Raw genomic sequence first — 20,635 nt, forward strand, 5'->3', positions numbered from 1 at the left:
CTTTCTGTGGCTGAATCCTGATACGGGAACACTCCCAATTATTGCTCGTAACCAGCTGTTCCATGGAGGCGATTTATTGTTTTACAGACACACAGGCAAGTGATTGTTTCTCGCCTGCTACGCTGCGTGTGGGACCCCGCACAGAGAGCTGTGCAGAACAGCCGGGCGAGAGAGAAATTCCCACTTCCAGGCTCCGCTCACCCTTCCCATGCGACCGCGCCTTGAGAAACTAAAAGCCAAAGGCATCTCTGTTCTCAGAGCTCCCCTACTCTTCTTTCAAGGGCCCGCCCGCACAGTTCAGCCCCAGGGCACAGCTGGAACCTTGTGGCCCCGCCCCAGCCAAGCTACCCTCAGTCCCTGGTGTATGGAGAGAGGCGGCGCTCAGTCCAAGCCCGCTCCATGCACAGAGAACTCTGGAGATACCTGCCCACGTACGCAGACCTGCGCTGGGCACAGGTAACCCCCAACTCTTTGGCTAGGGCACACTGCATGAACGAGTAAACTACTTGGGATCGGGGGGATTCTGCCTGGCATAAAGTTTCTTCTGCATTTGGGTTTTACTTAGCAGCTTCTCCTGGGAGTTTATTCCAGCCTCTTTTGAGATCTCCCTAGTTTGTTTGTTTCTGGAAAACTTTTGCTCTGTCTTCCCAGTGCTGCTTTCTGCCTGATGCATTTGATCCTGGCTTGTCAGCCTTGCAGTTTCCAGATCACCCTTGTATGTGATGGCAAATTGCTTATGGATGAATAATATGTAAAAGAAATAATCTGCCTTACTTAGAATGTATTGCATCTCTGCAGTCATGCTTCACTGCTACTTTCATAAAGCTCTTTGTGCTATTTCCACTCCGTACTAGATTGTGGTTTGGTTATAGTCTAATTTGATCAGCATAATTTAAACAATCAGGAAGTATTCAATTCCTAATGTAGGAGCTTTGCATATATAACTATAATTTCCCCCCAAAATTTAATTGCTCCCCACCTACCAAAAACCATAAACAGAGTAATTATGGTATTGCTCCCCTTTGATTGGGCCTTATATGTATCATTCTCCAAAACTATATTCAACAAATATTTGCTGGCAACTCTAAAAAGTAAGAGGAAAGGAAGCTAATTAGAAAAAATATTATGCAAAATAGATTACTGCTATTACAATTTTAGAATTAATGCAAAATTGCTGAATGTGCTGTAATGTCTTTGAACATTTGGGTACACTAATAGGACAGGGTTGCCCCCAATTTAGCTCTTTTCTTTAGCAATAGTTTGCTGGCTTCATGCTTAAACAGGAAATTTGACTTGTCTTTTAACAGCCAGTTGCAATGTGGTCTATCTTTAGTTTAAAACTACTTGTGTATGATCTGCAAACAGTGCTGTGTGTCTGGAGATCTTGTCCAAACTGTTTTTTTGCACTAAAGAAAATGTAATTTTTCTTGAGATACAGAAAGCATTCAGTTGAGTATTTGACTTTGTAGCCCTTTGCACCACACTGGTTCACTTGCTAAACAGTGGAGCAATTTGACCAGGGTCCCTTCTTGTTGAATCCAGATAAGCAGTGTTAGCACTGCAGGCATTTTAGTGAACATTTTCTTGATTATTTGGTATTTTGCCACTGGTAGCGAGTAACTGGAATTGTAAAGTCTGGAGAAGTTAATTTATTTTATCTGCCCTTGGATACACACTTGTAACTCCCACTGAGCCAAATGATGCTCTCAATTACACCTGTGCAACCCCATCCAGTGAGTTCCATGAGACTTGCGTATATGTATCCTCGTCCAAGAGCAGAATTGTGCCTTGCACAGGTTACGATTCAATCCCCTCTGGAGGAGACTTTATCCCTGTAACCAAAATATCTTTGTTTGTATGCTTCTCTGACACCTATAATTTAGAAATAAAGAAACTTCTTAGGTCTTTTCATTTCTAGTTTGTGTGTTTAGATGCATGAGTGTTGTGGGATTAGATGCATGAGCTTTGAGTTTCCAGTTAGAAAGACGTGATCTCCTATTAAATATTACTAGGAATTTCAAATAATGGACCCAATAATAAAATAGACATAAGCTGCTTTACAATGGTACTACAGGAATTTAGGAAACAGGAAGCTCCTTTATTAGATATTGTTCTTACATGCAGTATCCTTGTGAGTCTGATTTCATTGCATATCTGTTTAGATTCGGGCCTTAACTTGAACACATCTTGTGAGTCAGCTACTTCCTGATATGCAATCTATATAGATCCTCTTTATCCGTAAAGAGTGGTAAGTTTTCAGTGAAGACTTAAAAAAAAAGACCTTGTCATGTAATAGGACCATGGAGCGTTATGGAAGCAAACAAAGAGGTTTGCTATTTGGCTGTATGGATTTATTTTTTCATGTTCCCTTGATTTATTCTTAAGAGTCCTAAATCTCATTGCAGTGCAAGTGTGCCCCATCAATGGGAATTGCACTCACAGGCATTGAGATTGATTGGGTAGTCATAATGCAGGTAAAATTTCTGTTGACTTCACTGGGAGTTTTGCTTGCTTGCATAGGGACTTCAGGGTTGAGTCTGTTGAGATGTATGTATACTAGCTGAACTGGACTTTAATTAAGGGAGTCTGTACAGCAGCAAACAACTAGAGTGAACCTACCATGTCCCCTCTTTGGCCAAAATCCACTCACCTTTCTGGAGAACACTCCTTTTTGAACTGCTGAAATAATATCAGGATTGCTTAGAAGAATCTTGCAGATCACAAGTTAAGCATTTGAGCTCACACTAATCCACACTTAAGTCACTTTGACTAGACAACCAAATGCAGTTCTGAATAGAACACAGCCTTGAATCTGACTGACAAAGAGAGCCAGGAAATGTTTGGATAGGAAAAGTGGGGGAGGGGTTTACAAAAGGTAGCTTTGGAATCAGTTCTTTAGGCAAGGTTAATGCAAGTTCAGAGTAAACTCTACTAGTTTGCATAAATATGTGCTCGAAAAGAAGCCAATAATGACTCCATGATTGTAAGCAATTGCCTGTCCTCCTCTTTATATGAAGTTCAGAACACATCACTGCTCTCATCTGGAAATTCCAGGCCCTAGAATCAAGACCTGTCAATGTGGAGTAGAACCTGATCAAACATGCTGTACTTATGTTGTTCACATGTGCCTGCCGCACTGGACAGCCAGCAAATCTTAAATAAATGGCCTATCTTCAATTTATCCTGGATAACTGAATATCTGGCGTAATCCTGATCTGTGGGATGACAAAAAGAAAAGTGATCAGAAGCTATTTCATTATTACGGAAATCTTACCATATCAAACAAAGAATCCATCTCTGGGCATGCATCGGGGCTGCTGTATGTTTTAACTGCTTACCTTAAGATCTAATTCTGCTCTGTCTAACCTTTCACACAACTATGTGGCTTTAGGTGGAGTTACAAGTGGTAAAATCAGAAGATAAGTTGGCCCTTCTCTTGTGCTTTTATTTGTGGATATGGTGATGATGGGCATCTTTAATATTGTGTGTAATAAGAATGAATTGTTGTAGCTATTGATTTATGTTACCATTTATGTTATCATTTCTTGATCTAGCTTTGAAATAATTTGCTGTAAGACTGATAGGATACCAGTTGCCAACTGGTAAGGTGCAAAAGCAGATGAATGTTTTTGCCTTCAGTTTTCCCCTATCAAAGGGCACTGAGTGGATCAGCTAAGTAAATGGGCGTTACCAAATGTACACAATCTACAGTGCAGTGCAGTATTTACTTATGTGCCTTGGATAAACACTTGTGCTTGATTATTTCCTTTAGAAAGAAATCCTGGAGAAGGCAGTACTTTCTGGTGTGTCTTCTTAGTGTATGCACAGTGCGCCTCAGGTGGCATGTGACCTAGGCATCTTGGTCTGCCACCCAAAGCTGAAATTTTATATATATTTTTAATTCTCCAATTTTTCCCAGATTCATGGCTAATGGAGTATAAAGATATAAAACACACCCAGTGTGTTATTTTAGGGTCTGTGAAACTGACATGCTGGTAAGTCAAAATATAAATGACTGAATGCAGTTTTTGTTGTTTAATCACTCTTCCCTTCCTCTTTTGTGTGTTCTTGTCCTTTCACAGGGCCTGATCTTGCACCTTTGAAGTCAATGGGGCTGATTCTCAGTCTTGTTCACTCACTGTGAGAAATGGGTGCACCTAACCTAGGTGTCAGGGAGCAAAGAATTCTTTTACATGGGCTTTGCACAGGTGTGAATGAGGGCACAAGCAGTGACGATTTAGGCGCAATGTCCGTTTTTTCTTTTACTTCAATAGTAGCAGGACTGGGTCTATAAGCTCCTGTAGGCTTCTGTGTGTGGGGGTGTGCGCACATGCAGAGCTGTAAAATTATTGTTTGAGACTCTGTTCATGACTCTGCTTGCTGACAGATTTTTAAACTTCCTTGAGGGAAAATAATTTTTTTTGAAAGCACCTTATGATGGGGAGGTGACTCTACTTCCTGAGTTTTTTTTATTTATCTCCTTGACCTGGAGGCTCTTTGTTTCAGAACCCAGTGCTGCGTAGGTGTTCACTCCGTTCACCTACTCCTTCTCATGGAGGCTTTCTGATAAAAGGAAAACCCAGAATTATATGATTCTATGAAAATTGCTGTATTTGCCTAACTGGATGTAGGGTGATCAGATGTCCCGATGTTATAGGGACAGTCCCAATATTCAGGGCTTTGTCCTATATAGGCACCTATTACCTCCTGTCCCAATTTTTCACACTTGCTATCTGGTCACTCTAGCTGGATGGCATTCCCTCACTCTCCTCTTCGCAACTTGGGAGGTTTTTAGAAAGGTCTTCAGGAGCTGGCTGGGATTCAGTGCTATTTCCTGAGCTCACTCTGGGTCTCTTCAGTGCTTTTTGAAAATAAATACATGTAACAGTGCTGCTTTGTCAGCACAGCTTGTGTTTCTCTTTGAGCAGACGTGCTTTTGGGGGGCTCATTTAATCCCCTTTTTCTGCTGCAGTCACTCCTGTGTATGATTCCTGAAAAGAAGTTGATGCTAAAAAGTGCTGTTGTGGAGCAAAATTAATGCTCACTGTTAGGGGGCTTATTCCTTCACCCACTTACTTCCCTGGTCCTTCTCGCATGAACAGAGAGCAACAGTACCCGAAGTCCAAAGGTGCAAACTATTCGATGTTTATTGGGGTGAACTTCCAGCAAGCGTGATTCCAGTTTCCTTCCTTATTATCCTCCTTCCCAGCTCTGACACCACAGAGCCTTACACCTGTGTCCCTGTTCCCATTCCTGCCCTTAGCAAAACATGATTCCAATTTCCCCACTCCCATTCCCTGTTCCCATTTCCCCCTTTAGCAAAACATGATTCCTTCCTTACCCCCATTCCCTGTTCCCATTTCCCACACCCACCCACTCACTTCCTGATTGACTGCAGACTATATAGTAAAACTTGAGTTCTGCTTAGCTATACCTTAACCAATCATTTTCCTGAAATTTAACTAACCAATCCTAACATGATTATGTAACCAATTATATCCCACCACCTTAATTAGTTTACACCCAGCAAAATTAATTATACAGCAGACAGGAACAATCACAGAACCAGACAGAGATTATACAGACAAACAATAGCAAAGTGGGAACTATGATGACAAAACAATACAGAAGTGAGGATTTCACATCCCAGCTATTGATAAGTGAGTTCTTGCCAGACAGGATGCTATCAAACTAAGTTTCCTTTTATATTTTCTAGGCACTTCCTTTTCTCTGGAGGTGACAGGAATTATCGGGACAGGATTGTACTCCTAACAGCCCAATTGCACATTCTTTCAATGTGACTAGTTTGGAATGTGGGGATGTGACCATTCACTTCCCAGCTTATGGCTGCGTCTGCTGCTTAGCCAAAGACCTTAGCCTAAGCACAGGGCCTCAGACTGTCATAGTAAGAGAAGGACCTTACACTGTCAGACAGTGATTTTGATTCTTTCTTTTATACCTCTAGAACTAGCCAAGTGATAAGAATACACCTAAATTCTTAAAGTACAGGCCTTTGCAGATGGGCCTGAATATCTATATCCTAACACTCACCTTTCTTCTTCTCTTCCTAGCAGCTTGGTGCTGCTAACGTGGCAAGGGTTGCCAGGCATCCAGTTTTCGACCGGAATGCCTGGTCGAAAAGGGACCCTGGCTGCTCCGGTCAGCAGTGCTGACCGGGCCGTTAAAAGTCCGGTCGGCAGCGCAGTGGAGCTAAGGCAGGCTCCCCGTCTGCCCTAGCTTCACGCAGCTCCTGGAAGCAGCCGGCATGTCTGGCTTCTAAGCGCAGGGGCGGGCAGGGGGGTCCACGCGCTGCCCCCACCCCGAGGGTCAGCTCCGTAGCTCCCAATGGCCAGGAACCACGGCCAATGGGAGCAGCAGGGGCACCGTCAGAGCCACCTGGCCGTGCCTTCGCCTCGGAGCAAGACATGTCGGCTGCTTCCGGGAGCAGCACGGAGGCAGGGCAGGAAGGGAGCCTGCCTTACCCGTGCTGCACTGCCAACCAGGAACCGCCTGAGGTAAGCGCCTCCTGGCTGGAGCCTGCACCCCAACGCCCCTGCCCCAGGTCAGAACCCCCTCCTGCACTCTAACTCCCTCCTGGAGTCCACATCCTGAACCCCCTCTCATACCCCAACGCCCTGCCCCAGCCCTGAGCCCGCTCCTGCATCCCAAACCCCTCATCCCCAGTCCCACCACAGAGCCCACCCCCCCGCCAGAGCTCTCACCCCCTCTAGCACCCCAACCCAACCTGCTGCCCCAGCCCTGAGCCCCCTCCCGCACCCTGAACCCCTCATTTCTGGCCCCACTCTGGAGCCTGCACCCCCAGCTGGAGTCCTCCCGCCCTCCCGCACCCCCTACCCCAGCCCAGTGAAAGTGAATGGGGGTGGGGGAGAGCGAGAGACAGAGGGAGGGGGGCTGGAGTAGTGTGGGCGGGGCCTCAGAGAAGGGGTGAGGCCGTGGGGCAAGGGTGTTTGGTTTTGTGCAGTTAGAAAATTAGCAACCCTAGGAGGGTTGCATGTGCCTAAGTGACAGCATAGAGGTGTAGCATTAATCTGCTTAGCTCAGGGGGCATAGTGCAGATCCCCAGACTAATGTGACCGTGGCCCTACTGTGAGGTCCCTACACTACAGTGAAACTGTGTTAGCCAGAACTGTTTTTAAAGATGGTTTCCCCCAAAAGGTGCTAATATTGTTTATCTGACCTGTTTTGGTAGGGACCTAAGCTACAGAGGTTAGCCCAGAAGAACCTAACATAGCTAGACCTGGAGGGCAGAGATACCATGGTACCAACTTTATGGGAAGAATCCTGTTTTAAAACTCTTCTGGCTACCATGATTCTCCTGTAGATGAAGCTGGGCCACTCATGACTGCCCAGTATGGTGAATTGGTTTCTCAGCACAGCCCCTGCCACTAAAAGCCACAGGAATAGTCCCTGCTTTCACTAGCTATGGGACACAGTTTAAGCATAGGTTTCAGAGTAACAGCCGTGTTAGTCTGTATTCGCAAAAAGAAAAGGAGTACTTGTGGCACCTTAGAGACTAACCAATTTATTTGAGCATAAGCTTTCGTGAGCTACAGCTCACTTCATCGGATGCAACAGTTTAAGCATAGCTATTGCAAAATTGGTTTGTAACAGGGTTGCGGTGTTGCTGTCCAGACTTCTCCAAATCAGGGTGTGAAAACTGTGTTCCAGACTGGGCTGGATTGGGCTCGTTTACCCAGGCCCGTTGCACTACTATTACCAGTCTGGGACCATACTAACTCTACCAAGAGCTATCGACATGTGCAAAGCTCGTGTATAAGCTCATAAGCAGAGAATAAGTGGAGCAGATGCAGGTAGCACCAAGGCTCACAGGGAAAGCCTGGAAAAAAAGGAAAAATGCATCAAAATTTGTGCAAAAGCAATGCACAACTACAAAGCAGAGGAGATAAAATGTAAAAGAAGACCCGTGGGTATTATGGAGAAAAAACATGACAATGGAAAATGTCCCAAATATGGGATCATGTGCAATAATTGTGGCAAGAGAAATCATTATGCCAAAGCTTGCAGACAAGAAAAAACAAAGAAGCAAAATGTGCCGTATTGAGGAAGCAAACAATTGAAAATAAACAAAGAAACCTAAAACCCTACTAAAACAAGACACTCCACTCCACATGCTTCTCCCCTGGGGAAAGGATGAGAGAACAAACAACAAAGAACAGATGTGTAATCCTATTGATTACACCACTACTGGAAGGCGCTCTGATACTACAAGTGAGGAGTGTGGTATTTGAATAGAATAAATGAGAACAGAAATTCTTTCAAGAATACATCGGAGCCATTCTGGAATAGAAGACCATAGCTGGAAAGGCAGGGATGCCATAATACTAGTCAAACATGACCAAGGATATCACAGAACTGCTGAGCAGTTGTGATACCTATGGGAAATGAAGGTCAAGCAGCAAAAAGAGAAATGAAACTACACAATATTCCCAACAGACATTGGAGCAAAGTAGGAATGGACCCTTTCGCTGCAAACCACACAAACTTGTACTTCTGGGAAGTAGATGAGCTGTCAGACACTACCTCAGTGACCATCATAGACAAAGCAGTGAAGCATTTCAGCAGGCTTGGTATCCTAAACTGTGTAGTGTAACACAACAGACGCCAGTTCATTTGCAGTGAGTTTGTGCACATTACCCAGGAATGAGAATTCAGTCATATCACATCATGACCATACCACAGCTGGTCAAGAGGCAAAGCCAAATTGGCAGTTAAAATTGCTGAGGCTCTATTAAAGTAAGCCTCAAAATCAGAGAAAATACATGGCATTCTTGAATGGAGAAAGTCTCCTGCAGAAGGTATGACTACCAAGCAGCCTGGTACAATGCTTGTTGTTAAGAAGCACACTTACCTTGGTGCCCCAGCATTATTACAACTAGAAGTGGTGGAAGGAGTAACAGACAAAAAAAGGAAGAGACACCCAAAGGCAAAGCCTATTACACTTGACTAGCTACAACAGGAGACCCTGTTAAGATCAAACTATTTCCTCAGAACAAATCATGCACCTGGAAGCAAACTACATCTGTTGAACAGACAAATCCTTGTTCACATTACGTAGCAGGGGAAGGGTTTATATGACACCAAAACCAGAAGTACATTCATCCACTGTGAACATAAGACAAAACCAGGAAGTGGAGAATGGTGAAATATGCACTCCACTGAGACTAGCGCAGCAGGACATGGAAGAAAACACAGGCTGACAAGCCATCTATAGATATTGGAACAGACACTCAAAACACACTCCCACCAGAAGGGCGAAGTGCAAGAGAATCTCCTGTTATCATAAGAGAAACTCTCACTCCCTCCAGCATCCAACCATCTGCAAGGTAGATGCATAACTTTGTATAATACTAAGGCAGGAAAGAACAACCATCTGAAACGCTAAGGAAAATACCTTAGTTGCAAAAAAGTTAAGAGTTAGGTAAGTTAAAAGAATTGATTTGTTATATATATGATGATATAGACTTTAAGGGAGTTTAATAGAATGTTAAATATGTAAGCAGGTTATGGTGTTCACATTTAATTTTGCTATCTGAAATGAATGTGACAAAAGGGATGTTATAATAAATAGCTTCCTGATTGGGAGCGCTATGGTGTGATTATGTAAAAGAACTTATTGAACACTACTTACAGGAAGTGTAAAAAAAATCCAGCCTGGGTTCTATTAAATAGTTTTTGTGGGACCAGAGGGGAGATAATTTGAATCCTCATTCCCATCCCATCCCAATCGTCCCTCCAGCCTGGCCTGTCTCCAGCTCTCACCTAAAATGAACTACCCAGAGAGACGTCTATAGGGGATGGTGTTGTGAAGGCAGCAGAGCTGCCCTTCCACAGAGAATCCCCGCTCTGTGCAGATTCCACTGGTTTGGTGCAGAGGTTGGGCAAATCACAAATGGAAAAATGTCAACTAGAGTCTTATCCATTCTGTGGGCGCAATCCTTCAAACATGTATTGCTGGGCATAGCGCTTACTACCATGAGCAGTGCCATTGTAGTTGATTGTAACAATTCCAATTAGAAAGCATTTCACCTGGAAGTTTTTGCAGGATAGGGAGAATTGTCAGTAATTCTGTAGCCTGAGATTTTCAGAACTGGATTTGGATGTCTAATTCCCCCTAAAATTAATACAGTATTTCCATTAAAATTGAGGGGAAATTCACTTCCAGATTCCTATGGCAGCTTTAAATTCTCTGCCACAGAATATTTTTTTCACTTCTAAGATTCTTAAGATTTCTTTTTAAGTCCTCAGCTCTAGTAACCCCCAGTATGGACTAAATCTTTGGGAAATTTTAAAAACTTAGCAGTGGAGCTTGTATTTTAAAAACACATTACTATAAATATTTATATTTTTCATAGAAACCTGCAGGATTTGAGAGAGAGAGAGAGAGAGAGAGACTACAGAGCAGAGTGGGTATGCGTGGTGGGGTTGTTTGCAGAGTCCCTGTGCACAGACCCTCCATGGCCTGCTCACTCTTGGCATTGGACCTAAAGTGCCTTAGCCATCCTTGGAGAGAAGCAGCCTTTGACAAATGAGAGTTCAGCGAAAGGGGGGGAGAATATTTAAAATTATCTTTGTGTGATTTGGGGCTAACTTAAAGGTGGGATGGGGAGGGGGAAGTCCGTACAGGAATCTGCAAAGGCACAATATATAAGTTTGGTGGGGCTTCATTTTCAAGACATTTCAGGGAAATCCTGCAATATTTGTAGTTTCCAGCCAAATCACCTTGGGCCAGAATCTTGAGCCCTTACTCATGCTGGTGAGCCATTATTCATGTGAGAAGTCCCAAAGCTTAAGTGTAACATCCACAGATCCTGGCCGTCGGCAGGCAGGATTGAACCTGGGACCTTTTAGTGCAGGGGTGGGCAAACTTTTTGGCCCAAGGGACACATTGGGGTGCGAAACTGTATGGAGGGCTGGGTAGGGAAGGCTGTGCCTCCCCAAACAGTCTGGCCCCCACCCCCATCCTCCCCTTCCCACTTCCCGCTCCCTGTCTGCCCCCCTCAGAACCCCTGCCCCCTGACTACCCTCCCCAGGACCCCGCCCCCTATCCAACCCCCCCCTGTTCCCTGTCCCCTGTCCCCTGACTGCCCCCCCCCCGACCCCTATCCACACCCACACTCCTGACAGCCCCCCTGGGAGCCCACCTCCTATCCAACCCCCCCTGCTTCCTGTCCCTGGACTGCCCCGGTCCCTATCCACACCCCCGCCCCCTGACAGGCCCCTCGGGACTCCCACGCCCTATTCAACCCCCCCATCCCCTGACTTCCGCCCACAGAACCTCCGCCCCATCCAACCGTTCCCTGTCCCCTGACTGCCCCCTGGAACCCCCTACCCCTTATCCAACCCCCGCTGCCACCGCCCCCTTACCATGCCGCCCAGAGCAGCAGAAGCTCGCAGCCCTGCCGCCCAGATGGAGCCAGGTGTGCGGCCTGCATGGCAGCATGGCTGCAGGGGAGGGGGACAGCAGGAGAGGGACCAGGGACTAGGCTCCCCAGCCAGTAGCTCAAGGGCCAGGCAGGACGGTCCCTCAGGCTGGATGTGACCCGCGGGCTGTAGTTTGCCCACCTCTGTTTTAGTGCATGAGTCTCTACTGCATGAGCTAAGAGCCATAGGCCTCTTAACTAAGGCTGTAGAGCAAACTCATTAATCTCTCTCTCTCTCTCTACGTGATCTTGGTACCATTAGATGGGACAGAGCACCACACCCAGGAGGTGTGTGGATTACACAAGTACTTGTGAGGGTGAGGAAGGGGTCTGTGATCTGGCCCTTTTGTTAACTTTTGGATAGCTCTATAGGCTAGAGGAAGGATGATACAGTGGTTAGGATACTAGTCTGAGACTTGGGAGATGTGGGTTCAGTTCCCCACTCTGCCACAGGCTTGCTGTGTGACCTTGGGCAAGTTACTTAATGTCTCTGTGCCTCAGTTCCCCGTCTGTAAATTGGGGATTATAGCACTTCCCTACCTCACAGGAATGCTGTGCGGCTGAATATATGAAAAATTAGGAGGGGCTCAGATGCTGTGGTAATGGGAAGGTGTGTAAGGATCTGAGATAGATCTTCTGACTCCACTCAAACGCATTGCTGCTGTTACTTTATTATCCTACTGACACCCTTACAATCAGCTTAATAATGTGCTTTTTGATTAAGCATCTTATGTCTAAGAGGAGGGAGCTAAAATAGGCTCCTGTCATCTTGCCTTCTACAAACTACAGAGCTTGTACTTCTCTAGAGTTGCCTAAATTGCAGCAGAAAAGCTCCTGTTGCTTGTTAAACTATGCTTTATCTTTGGACATATGCTGTGCCCAGGAGTGAAAGTAACTTAAAGGACTTACGGTACACCGGAGTCCTGAGTGCGGGCGTGGCCTCAACCAGAAGAGGCAATTTAAAGGCCCCGGGGCTCTGGCTGGGATTTAAAGGGCCTGTTTCTCCAGTCACTGTGGGGAGCCCCTGCCCGAGCCCTGCTGCCAGAGCGCCGGTGGTGCTTTAAAGGGGCTTGGGCTCCCCACAGCGGTTGGAGCCCCGGGCCCTTTAAATCCCTGCCGGAGCCCTGCCGCCACTACCCGTAGTGGCGGCAGGACTCTGGTGGCACTTTAAAGGGCCCAGGGCTCCCGCAGTGGCAGGAGCACTGCTCTGGTGGCTGGGCTCCGGCGGTGCTTTAAAGGGCCGAGGGCTCCCCGCAGTGGCAGGAGCACCAGGCCCTTTAAATCACCACCGGGGAAGCCAGTCCGGTCTGGCACTGCATACTGGCTGTTGCCGGTATGCCGTACCGGACTGTATCGGCTTACTTTCACCTCTGACTGTGCCCCTCCCCAGACCTGAAGGCTTGTTTGGTAACGTGGTCCTATGTTTTCCAAAGGGATTAGTTTTGTCCTTTTCGTTTGATGGTGATTGGTTACCTCTGTTGCTACAGCACAGAATGTGAATAAGGAAACAACCAGATGGTGGCATCCAGGTTTTTATGTAATGATGCAAATGTGAGCTGATTGCCAAGGAAAATCTTTTTTTCTTCCCCACCCAAAGGCAAATTAGCCATGAGAAAATAATGATAAAGGAACTACCTGGAGTAAACCTTCAGCAGCAAATGCAGTTTCTTTGCCTTGTGCTTATCTCCTGGATAGTTCATTGTGGTTCTCAGCTGCAGCCTGCAGTGGAGTAGAGAGCAGTGTTGGAGACACAATACCTTTGGGGGAGATCAGGGAAGAACTGTGCCTCAGGCCTGCTTGCGCACCCATTGCCACCATGAAAAGCCGCTCAAAATCAAGCCCAAAGTCTTTGGCTTTCATAAGTGTTCTTACGAAAAAGGTATTTAAAATTCTTTTCAATGCCAGTTTGCCATGTGGTGTTGGATATATTTGAAATATAATTAGGAAAGGAGCAGAACCAAGTGGAGTTCCTCCCTTGCTTTGAACAGCGTACACACACTGTACACATCTTTATTATAGCTAGTTGTAACATGTTGTTTTTTTTCTGAAGAAAATAAAGAAAATTTTGTCAAAATTTCTCATGGAAAAAATTCAACTTTTTGGCAAAAAATCAAAAATCATTATACTTTGGCCAAAACCATAAATGTTTCAATTATGAAATGCTGCTGTTGGGTCTCATGGGAGTTGTAGTTCGAGTGCCTCATGCTCCCATTCTCTTTTATGTGCTGCGCTCTCTGGTTGGAGTGCATCTCTCAGTCTCCCCTCATGGTGAGGGGAAAATTTGGTGCATCATGGGAAATGTAGTCTTGCTCGGAGTCCCACTGATAGAGGAGAGTGGGGACATGAGAAAATCAAACTTCATTTCCCATGAGGCACCTTGGCAGGATAACCAAATTGAGATATTTTGATATTTGGGTGCTTGCTTTTTCTATGAAAAAATGGAATGTTCTGTGGAAGGCAGACACTTTTCATGAAAAATGTAGTTTAGTCAAAAACTCAATTCCACTGAAAAATAGTTTTGATGGAAATAGTTTGATCACCCGTAGTCTTCATACAGTGAAATGTTGCCCTCTACCACAAGTTAGAGTGGCATCAAGAGTGCTCTAACATGGGCGAGGGCAGAAAATCAGGCAGCCATAATTGCTTGTTGGTTTTTAGATTCTTCTCTTTCCTGAGCTGCCCTGGTGGCTGCATGGAGGAGGGGAGCCATGCCATCTTTTGCTTGGTGTTCCCCTCAGTTCAGGTAGAGCAATTGAGTGCCTCTCCTGCTCTCTCTTGGGCTTCTACCGCCATGCAGGTAAGCAGACAATAGAACAACCAGAGCCCCTCTCTCCTGCAGTGCAGCAGTGGGAGACTCGTAGGGCTCCTGGCTCATAACAGAGCTGTTCCTGAGGCATTTCTGGAGGCGGTTCCTCTGCTCTGTCCCCAGTAGGGCTGATTCAAACACTTTCCCTTTTAAAATATCCAAGTGAGGCTCAGGAGGCACATTTTCTGTTCATAGTCAAGAACAAATTGACTTCTTAGCACAGCCTGCTGCCCAAGCACAGTGGTTCTCAATGAGGGGTATGAGTACCTTTGGGGGTATACAGAGGTCTTCCAGGGCAGGGGTTCTCAACCTTTTTCTTTCTGAGGCCCCCCCCCCCAACATGCTATTAAAAACTCCAGGGCCCAGCAGGAGAGGGGGGACTCAGGGCTCTGGGCTGGCGGGAGCTCAGGCATAGGTGTAATTTGACTTCTATTTTGGGTGGGCAGGGGCCAGCGGGGCTCAAGCCAGCTCCGCACGGCGGGTCCGGGGAGAGAGTGTCATCTCCACCCCCTGACTCACCTCAGCAGACCACCTGCCTGTCTGGGTTTGGGGAGGGGGTTGCAAAAATTATAATTTAAAGGTGTGGGGGCTCAGCTCAAAAAGTTTGAAAACAACTCAGGGTGCAGAGAGAAGGGTAGCTAGGGGCTGTGTGTGAGCAGGGGGGTAGCTTAGGATACAGGGAGGGGGTAGTTAGGGGCTGTGTGTGGGCAAGGGGGTAGCTCAGGGTGCAGGGATGAGAGTAGCTAGGGGCTGTGTGTGGGTAGGGGGGTAGCTCAGGGTGCAGGGATGAGAGTAGCTAGGGGCTGTGTGTGGGTAGGGGGGTAGCTCAGGGTGCAGGGATGAGGGTAGCTTGGGGCTGTGGGCAGGCAGGGGGGTACCTCAGGGTGCAGGGAGGATGTAGCTCAGGATGCAGGGATGAGAGTAGCTAGGGGCTGTGTGCCAGGAGGGCTCCCCGCGGTCCCTGTTCCTCAAGGGCTCTGCCAGCCATGGAGCCGGGTCCCCCTCACCCAGATGGCTCTTACCGGCTGTGTGAGCAAAGGGGGCTGGGAGCTGAGGAGCAGCTTCAACCCCCTGCAGCAGCAGGAGACGAGGGAATGCCGTGGCTGCCTGCTCCATGGCACCAGCCAAAGCAGCGGCTGTCCCACACAGTCTGGCTCTGGCTTCCCGCCTCTGACCGGGGGCGGGGAGTGAAGGAGGTGGGGGGAGGGGTATGGAGCTGCCCCGGGACTGCCCTGCTCTTGCACTGTAGTTTTTTTTTGGGGGGGCAACACCCCTGTGTTTCCCCCAACTCTGCTCATGGGCTCAGGGCTTCTGCCCTGTGGGGAGCACTGGGGCTTGGAGCTCCAGAATTCAGCCCTGCTGCTCCCGGCTTCAGCCCCATGGGGGCCACTGGGGATCAGGGCTTCAACTTCACAGTCCCTGGCTTCAGCCCAGCGGGAGGTGCTGGGGGTGGGGCTCAGGGTTTTAGCTGCAGGGTCCCTAAAAGGGTTTGTGGACCCTAGGGGGCTGCGGACCCCCTGTTGAGAACCGCTGTTCCAGGGGTTACACCAACTCATGTAGATATTTGCTTAGTTTTACAACAGGCAACATAAAAAGCACTAGCAAAGTCCGTACGAACTGCTCTATATACTGTACACTGAAATGTAAGTACAATATTTATATTCCAATTGATTTATTTCATAATTATGCTGTGACAGTTTTGTATTTTTATGTTTGATTTTGTAGGCAAATAGCTTTTAAGTGAGCTAAAACTTGGAGTACACAAGCCTCCAGAAAGGGGTACAGTAGTCTGGAAAGGTTGATAGTCACTGCCCTGGAAGGCCACAATTCAGAGCCTTGAAGGCCAGACATTGGGCAACTCTGGTTTATAGCTTTGTTCTTTTTCTCCCTGCAAAGGGGGGCGGGGGGGGGAAGCCTCTTTATAGACAAATTGGAAAGCATTCAGAAAGGAGCTACAAAAGGATGAGCGGTCTATCAAACCTGCCTTATAGTGAGACACTAAAGAAGCTCTGGCTATTTAGTTTATGGAAGAGGATGTTAAGGGGTGACTTGATCACAGTCTGCAAGGAGCTACATGGGGAAGAGATTTCTGATGATAGCAGAAAAAGGAATAAGGAGATCCAGTGGTTGGAAGCTGAAGCTAGATAAATTCAGACTAGAAATGAGTCTCAATTTGTAACAGTGAGGACAGTTAACCACTGGAACAACTTACCAAGCAACATGTATTGATCACTTACAGTCAACATTAGGTATTTTTCTAAAAGTTATGCTATAGCTAACATAAGTTATGGGGCTGATGCAAAATCACTAGGTGAGGTTCTATGGCTTGTGTTGTGCAGGAGGTGAGACTAGATGATAATAAATTATGAAGCCTTCTGGCCTTAAAATCTCTGAATCTATGAGAACCATTGCTAGCATTTCAAGTGTTGTTGCCACCAGGTGGTGCTGCTGATTTCTTCTTCACGTGATGCTAAGCAGACTTCCTGTAAGGTGACTAGTACATGAAACAGTGTATTCTTTTTTGCTTCATATGATGTATGGACTTTTTTTTTCCCTCCACGTATTTTTTACATTATCGATTCAAGTCTTACCTACTCTTATGGGGACGGGACAGTAGTAAAATAATGACATCACAAATTGAGAGAGTGAAAATTGAACAATTAGGAGTAGAAGTCACTTTGAGTCAGGTTGTTCAAACCCTTTTTAATTCTTATTTAACTCAAGTGCCTAGCAGACACTTGAGAGTAATGATGTCTGTTAAAGTATCAGCTCCCTCAGTTTTTCAGTCACTGGGGGAGAGCTCACAAATCATCATCATCATCATGATTATCATAATTAATAAAAACTGAGACACCTCCCCTCCCCCACAAGAGGTCCCCAGCACAACGAGGGAAGATCAGACTTGACATTCCTGATATGTCTAAAGGTGAAACGCAAGCAGAGGAAAAAAAGACCCCCCCCCCCCAAACATTTCAGGCCTTCTTCAACCATGTTAAAGAAACAGAAAGGGGTGGAAACCCAATTTAAAAAAAATCTTTGCATGCCACCTCTAAGGCCTTGTCTACACACATAAGATACTGTACCTATAGTTAAAGTGATACAGCTCCCCTCGTGTGGACACAGTCAGTTATATTGATATAAAGGTGTCTTTATATTGGTATCGCTTGTTGTTCCTATATGGGAATATGTCATATTGGTGTAAGGCACCTTCATAACAGTATAACTGCTTCAGCACTAGGGATTTCAGTGATATAACTGTATTGGAACCCTCCTCCCACCCACCCCCCGCAACCCCTTTTGCCCTCCAATTGACATAGTTATACCATGGCCCATGATGCCAATCTCCAATATCCTCTTGTTACATTTTCCAACAAGCATCTTTGTGCTTTCTCCCGTGTCCTCCACTCCCCCCCCCCCCACCCATGGTCGGGAGATGCTCCCCATCAACATCAACAAAACGACCACATTATCATCCTTCAGATGATGGCTGCTTTTGTGCAGAGACGACTAACTAATATTGTCTCATTGTTTTCTTGTACGCCCATGTCTGTATATATCTATCTGTTATCTCTTGTGTTACATTTAGATTGTAAGCCCTCGGGGAAGGGACCGTCTTTTTATTCTGTGATTGTACAGCGCGGTTGGATCCTGGTAGATGACTAGGGCTCCTAAGTGCTATGATAAAACAAATAATAATACCAGTACAAAAATTTGTCTAGATCAAGCATCGGTCAGTTTCATCCCAACTGTGACTCCATTGAAGTCAGTGAGGAATCTGGCAAAAAAATTTGTCTTCTCCATATCTAACGACATTTGCCCAGTAATGACGGTGTGGAAAACTCTCTCTCTCAGTTCTCTTCTTCCCGGAGGTTCAATTACAGAATTATAAGAACCTAAGATTAGATGTTTTTGACAGCTCCCAGACTTGAGCTTATGAGCAGATCCCTGAGCTGCAGATAATAATAGTAACACTTAGCATTTGTATAGAACCATCCACCTAAAATTGTCAAAAGTACTTTAATTGATTAAGCTTCACAACACCCATTTGAGGTCGTTGTTACAGACAGGGAGACTAAATGGCTTGCCCAATCAGTCAGTGTTGAGATGGGGAATTGGAACCTACTTCCACTGACTCCCAGTCCGTATTATTAATTTGTATTATAACATCACCTGAGGCCCCATTTAGATTGGAGCTTCATGGTGGTAGGCCTTATCTAAACTCACAGTAAAAGACATTGCCTACCCCAAAGAGTTTTGTCTACTGGGCTCTGACCGAGACAACACTGCCTCCTGCCAAGGGGAGCAGAGATGGATTGCTGCTTGTGTACAATGTCTGTATTGAAAGGAAATCATTTGAAGGGCCTTTGGAAAATTTGTTCTGTGACCAAGATCTATGTCAGGTTTCAGAGTAGCAGCCATGTTAGCCTGTATTCACAAAAAGAAAAGGAGTACTTGTGGCACCTTAGAGACTAACCAATTTATTTGAGCATAAGCTTTCGTGAGCTACAGCTCACTTCATCGGATGTAAGATCTATGTGTGTGCCTCTCTTTCTCATATACACAGGCTTTCACCTGATGGGAGACATTAGTCAATGGAAAATTTAAAAGAAAAGAAAAAGAATTAATCAGTGAAAATAAAAAATTATACTAATATCCATCCTTTGCACTTACAGAATTCAGCACCTTCGATGCAAGTGTGACCCTCATGCAACGCATCCACACCAGGAACTCAAAGTGCTGTATATTAAGTAAACTTCACACTGCCCTGTGCTGTAGGTAAGTGTTGATGTATATGGAAGGTTACATAGAGGTTCAGGGGCTTGCTAGAGATCACAGTTTAGATCAGGGAGACAAGGTGCGTGAGGTAATATCTTTTATTGGACCAACATCTATTGGTGAGAGAGGCAAGCTTTTGAGCCACACAAAGCTGTTCTTAAGGTCTGTGAAAGGTACTCCGAGCTTCACAGCTAAATGCAAGATGGGACAGACTGTTTAGGATACAGTTAGCACATATTGTAAGGGACTATTCAAGGCGGAGTGTCCCTTTAACACCTCTCCAGTCATAAGACAAAAAAAGGGGGTTAGTGGGTTACAGATTGTTGTAATAAACCATAAATCCAGTGTCTCTGTTCAGTCCATGATTTTTAATGTCTAAGAGAGTGATTAATTTAAGCTCCCAGATTCATCTTTTCAAAGTGTTGTGCTGGTTTCCTTTGAGGATGAGGACTGACTGCTCAGATATAGAGTGATCACGTGCACCACAGGTGTTTTATTTTTTATCATTTGCCTGTGTGAGTTCATTCAAGAGCATAGTGATTGTCTGGTTTTACCCATGTAATTGTTGTTAGGGCATTTAGTACACTGGATGCATTTAGCTGTGATGCTTGGAGTACTTTTCCCAGATAGGGTTGCCAACCGTCCAGGATTGTCCTGGAGTCACCTGGAATTAAAGATTATGTCATGTGATGAAACCTCCAGGAATACGTCCAAACAAAATTGGCAGCCCTATTCCCAGACCTGAAGAAGAGCTCTCTTTGGCTCCAGAGTTTGTCTCTCTCACCAGCAGGAGTTGGTCCAATAAAAGACATTACCTCATCCACCTTGTCTCTCTAATATTTTGGGACTGACACAGCTACAACTACACTGCATACGGGTTAAATCAGGAGCAGGCTTGGGAATAGAAAACAAAAGTTCTGACTTGCTGGCCCATGTTTTAGCCACTAGATGCACTGTCTTTTTTCAAAATCACAAACTGAAAAAGGACCGATGCCAAGTATCCATTTGAAGAGTTACATCCGAGAACAGGAATGTCGTGGGAACTCCAACAAGGCATTAATGGTCACACGCACAACCTTGCATCTTCTTGGAGAAGGGAATGGGAATGATGGATGTAAAATATGCTCTGTTCTGCTGCTTGATAGAGCTCTCAGCAGTGCCAGCCTATTGATCTAAAATGTTTGTTTCCCCTTGCTGCTGGTTCCGCAGTAATCATTCTTTCTGCCAAAATAAAGTAGACTTAATAGGAGAGAAGACAAACATACACTATCTGAGTCAAAGCTCATGAGCTTGGAAGGATTTGCCAGAACTCCGTTAACAGCTGCAACAGATGTAAGGAAATTGAAATTAATTCTTGGGTAAAATTAAGAAGCAAGTAGCTTTGAGTGCTGGATGGTCCATGAAATTGGTGCTGGGACAGAGAGATTTCCATCTCTGTTTCCAGAGTGTCCCCTCCTGCACAAGAGCATGCAGAGGGGAACAAAGTAATGGGAAAATGCCACAGCCCCATTGGAGGAAGAAGCCACTTGTTCTCCTGTCACCATCCCAGTCAACGGTCCTGGCAAGCATGTGGTGTGAGCAAAGGCAGAAC

The 20,635-nt window shown here is 45.7% G+C and overlaps 1 protein-coding gene across 5 annotated transcripts in view; it reads left to right on the plus strand.

Moving 5' to 3' along the window:
• Positions 1-315: 315 nt before the first annotated feature.
• Positions 316-20,635, plus strand: part of PLD1 (phospholipase D1) — a 123,736-nt gene continuing 103,416 nt past the window's right edge. For 2 of the 5 annotated variants that reach the window (XM_043522380.1, XM_037908562.2), the window contains exons 1-2: positions 316-456; positions 18,942-19,044. The gene's annotated coding sequence lies outside the window, so the exon portion shown is untranslated. Of the gene's footprint in view, positions 457-3,919; positions 3,996-9,149; positions 9,461-18,941; positions 19,045-20,635 lie in introns of those variants that run through there. The other 3 variants (XM_043522379.1, XM_043522377.1, XM_043522376.1) reach the window with 3 other exon arrangements.

This window comes from Chelonia mydas, chromosome 9, assembly GCF_015237465.2.
Source record: "Chelonia mydas isolate rCheMyd1 chromosome 9, rCheMyd1.pri.v2, whole genome shotgun sequence".
NCBI lineage: Eukaryota > Metazoa > Chordata > Testudines > Cheloniidae > Chelonia > Chelonia mydas.